Raw genomic sequence first — 4,877 nt, forward strand, 5'->3', positions numbered from 1 at the left:
CTTTCAGGGGTTGTGAGAGGCTGGACCCCAGCCTTAGGGAAACACTCCTGGGTCCTCTTTGAGCATGAAGGCTGGGTGGGACCAGCCCACAGGTGGAGGAGAACAAAAACAAAACACGGAAAAGGAGTGCAGCCAAACATGAGATGCTCCTATACAAAGGGTAGGTACCTTAGAATTAAATGCAAAACAGGTAAAGACTTTCCATGTAACAAAAGGTGTGACTTAGCGGAGTTACAAGTGCTTGTGGGACAAACGACAGGACTAGGATCTTGTTAGAGTAAATGATAGCTTGTCCAAGTTGGGACATGGTAGAACAAAAAGGTCGACGTGTTGGCTGAAGTTCAGAATGAGGTGAGAGCTCGTTAATGGAAGCCTTCGTTTGGAGAGCAAAGGAGCGGGGCTGCTTGGCACTACTGCAGCTAGGAGGAGGTGGCAGAAGGGAGGTTACAGAACCATCCCGATCAGCAGGTAACCTTATTTGTCTCATTCTCTGCTGGAGAAGTGTACAACCGCCAGGATTTAGCACATGTCTCGGTGACCGTTTTATTTCAGAACGTGGTGGGAAGGAGGGCGGCAGGGGAAAATGTGTTAAAAATCAAAAGTGACATTTGGCTGAATGTGAAAATAAGTGCCATCACGTTTTTAAGGGACAGAAGGAGGAAGAACAGCTGCATAAGGAAAATGGACTTCAAAAAGGGAAATTTCAGCATACTTAAATAAAAAGTGTAGAGGATCTATGCAGCCTGGATGGATGGAGAACAGGAGATCTGGCAGCCACTAGCAGGGACATGCTAAAGGGACAGCCAGACAAACCCAGTGCAGAGGACAGCAAAAACCTGATGCATCTGCCTGAGGAACTCTGAGGACATGAAAATGAGAGAGGAAAAACTACAGAAGAAAATGGAAATGTGGCAAATGACTGAGTAGCAGCATAAAGTGAGGTGAGCAAAGTGTCAAATCAGAAAGGTAGGAGGTAACAGGAGTAACAGCGAGCAGGGGAAATAAAAGGCAAGAAGTAAAAAACACCCTGGCAAGAACAGAGTAAAACTACAGGTAAGTTATTTCAAATGAAAAGCAGAAATGGACCCAGAGGTGACAACCACTTAATGTCTGCTTTGGTTCAGGCCTCACTGAAAAGCCTGACTTTAATAGGGGAGAGTAGAGAACCTCCACAAGTACTAGAAGGAAGGTGCCTCTCTCATACCCCGGTACAGTGTGGGACAAATGTTTGAAGAATCGATTGGCAAAGAAGGCAAATCTCAACCTAGGTTTAAACAGAGCTGTGGGTGTGGGAGGGAAATGTTCTGGTCTTCTGGTAACGTGCCTGATTTTCTGCACCATCATGATGGAAGATAAACAAATAGTATCCAGGAGAAACCGACAACGATAAAAGGCTTAGGAAGCAGGGCTCCTGAGGAGAGTCTAGAGGAACCCTGTGTGTGTAATATAGGAACAAGAAGACCAAGGTGGGATGTGGTATTTCCAGCACATTAAAAAAAAAAAAAAAACTTCTTAAAAAGAGGATGGAGATAATTTGTTATGTGTATGCATTGTGGGTAAGATAGCAAAAAAAAAATTCCCCTGCAATTTGCAACAAAGCAAACCTTTGAACTGAAGGACGGTGATGAGGTAGATGACCCAGGAAGGCTGGAGGGTCATGAGGAGGTGAGGTTTTAAAAGCAGGTAAGGTACACTCGTGAAGGTGCTGCCTCCCTGCAGGTATTTTGAATTTCCTCCCTATTCTACATCTCTGTGATTATGTTAATTGGATTTCAACAATTAAGGGGATTAAAGAGGATTTAGCTCCCCATTGTTTTAATGTTATCATATGACTTTAAACACTACAATATGATTGCAAGTTGCTGGGTGAAATAAACTGCCCTGGGATGTCTGGGTGAACATGCTGTGTAAGAAGGGAGCCCAGTTACCCTGCCCTACAGACAGGGCCAATCTGAGCAATGTGTAATGGGGGAAAGTAAAACATTGAGATTATGGGGACATAGATGGCCATGGGAAACAACGGCACAGGTGGGTAAATTTACTGTCTCTGTGCCGGAGCATTGGATCACTGTCATTTATTAAGGCCTCTAATACAAGAGGCAGCAAAGTTGCAACAAGATACGGAAACAACACCCATGCTGTTTTTGTAAGATTTGTGGCTCTGTTCCCTCTGGGACTGTGCTTAGTTTATGACAGTTGCACCCCCTGGAGTTGGCTTTATTGCTCATGTAAACATTATTTATTGTGAGGAGGAAAATGAGTGCTGTGCAGGAAGGAGATGAAAGTCGCTGGGAATCTAAAATAGACACTTAAAAACTCACATTTATTAAATTAACCCTTAAATGTTTGCTACCAGTGATTTCAAAAGAATTCAGGTTCCCATTTCTGCTACAGAGGACGTGTATTTCTTTGTGCATGTTATGGAACCGGTGGCTTGCAATTAAGGACCAAGTTAAACGCTGCAAGCTGCATAAACAAGCACAAGGCAGCCCCCTTCCTGCATAGGTGCTTATAAGTTAATTGATGTACATTAGTGTGTGATAGGATAATTCTTCACAGATTAAAAAAATGCCAACAGTGTTTACCAGAGCAGTCGCTCATTTGCATTCCCTCACCCTGTGTTTTAAAGGAGCTTTCCCAGAGCAGGCAGCTCCACTGAGGCTGTTGCGCTGGTCTCTTGTTAAGCTTTGACAGCTTGCAGGAAACCAAAAGACGATTTTTAAGATCTTATGCTAAATACTAAACAGGGAATGTTTTTTAAGCCAGCTGACATGATATTTGCTATAGGAAAGTATCTGATCCTTACTGCCTTTTAAATGAAAATTCAGACTTCGAAAGAAATGAAAGAGAATGCATTTGCCATGCTCGAATCACGAAGGGCCTGAGCCTCAATGTACCAGCTGCTCCACGAGGGAATGCAGCACATCCAGCCCTGGCAGAAACACCTCACCGGGGGGCACCTGCTTCATCTGTGGGATAGCACAGGGCACAGCGTTGCTGGATCCTGTGGTTTTTGTCACAAGTCTCATGATATTTTCCTAAGCTACAAATGTAAGTTGGGTGAATATGTGAAAACCACAGCTTCCATTTATAAATAAGTGGGTGTCTCACCCTTGTACTTGAAGGGAGAAGTTTCAGACCTGAAGCGTCAAACAGCAGAAGTAAATCACAAGTCTCTTGCTTTTCTCTGATGATAATGACATGACTTGGGGGTGGCATGACTCCTGACTGATGAGCACCTGGAGCTGTCAAATGTGTGCGTGACCTTGAAATGTCCAATATGTCTGAAAAAGGGGGAAGAATGCATTTTGATCTGGACAGAGCAAGGAAGCTTGGGATGGATATCGGAGTACCTACTGCAGAATGAACATTGCTTTCATGGAGCTTTTCACAAGGATTTTTGGAGAGGCCAGCTTTCACCTGGGCACCTGCCCCTTGGGAAGTATTTAAGGTGCTGTTTTCCTCTGCATGCTCTGCTGCCATGAATCTAGTTTTGTGTTATGGTCTAGTATTGTTCAAAGTTTCCATGCACCTGAGAAGTCCTGGATCTGGAGAAGAGACAGGACTGTGACACTGCTGGGGCATGAAGCCTGCAGGAGGTGGCTGACACCGCAGAGCGGGGATGGCAGGGCTGGCGGACTGCCCTCTGGCTGCAGCGCACCCTGCAGGAAGGGCAGGACAGAGGTGGCTGATGGCCCAGATCTCCAACCATCTGCTTCCCAAACCTCCCGGTCAGCAGTGATGCCTTGGAAGCTGAGTAACTAAATGAATCAGTTATAACTTATTGTCAGATGTAAATGGCTTGTGCAACTATTTTAGTTTTTAGTTTTTAGTTTTAAATGTCATGCAGCACAACTTCTTAATAACTAATTGAATGGTAGATGTAATTGAATCTTCTCCTTGGAAGGACCAAGCAGAAAACCTGTCACCATGCCAGCTGGTAGCTTCTGAGATGACTCTGTGCAAATTCTCACCAAATCACATTCCCCTAAAAGCGATACAAGGAGCCTCGTTTGTTTCTTCCTTCAGTAACAGGAGGAGGGGATCTTTTTTACTGTTTATTTTTTTTAAGGACTGTTATGAAGAAGGCTGATTTACAGCGCTGGTGTTGAAAGGCTCTTGTATAACCATCCCACAACAACTAGCCATGTCTATTGTCACTGCAACCAGAAGATATTAACTGATGGAAACGCTGTACAGTTTCCAGCTCTCTGCATGACAAGACATTTCAAAAGCCAGTCTCCATTCCTGGTAGCTGGTGCTAATGCAAATGCAATGATGGAAATGTGAAACTCCTCTGGCAGAGCAGCAAGCAAGGGAATGAAAGTTCATCTGGTGTAAAGCAGAACTGAAGCAGCTTGTTCCCTGGATTCCTGGTGCTATACTTAAGCACGCGTGTGTTCAGACTGTCCGTGTGTTTCAAGGTCAGGGTTGTATGGAAATGCTCACAGTAGTGTTTCCCACAGGAGGTATGTTGCATCTATGAGCTGGAGTCTGCAATAGCTTCAAATCCACACCCAGATGCTGGCCTTGAATTCATAAAGCCTGTGGGCTGCGTGCTGGCTGCACAACGTCCTTTTTGTCCTTCCTGGACAGTGGCGGTCAGGTGAGGCACTGGGGCTAGCAGGGTGGTCATTTCCCTGTGAGGACACTACACACACGGTGGCTTTGTTCTCTCCTGGAGCTGGGCTGAATCTCAGCTTACCAGCTCTGCCAGCTGTTTATTTATGCACCTATGTTAAGGGGAGGATGCTCAGTTGGCTTTATTTGCTTCCTGCCTTCACAGAATTTCAGTGTTTAGGGGTTTTCAGAAAAACAAACAAAAAACACATAATGGGTCGAGTATTTTACTCCTTTATATAATTTGGTTTGTTTTT

The sequence above is a fragment of the Cygnus olor genome, chromosome 10, assembly GCF_009769625.2.
Source record: "Cygnus olor isolate bCygOlo1 chromosome 10, bCygOlo1.pri.v2, whole genome shotgun sequence".
NCBI classification, from domain to species: Eukaryota; Metazoa; Chordata; class Aves; order Anseriformes; family Anatidae; genus Cygnus; species Cygnus olor.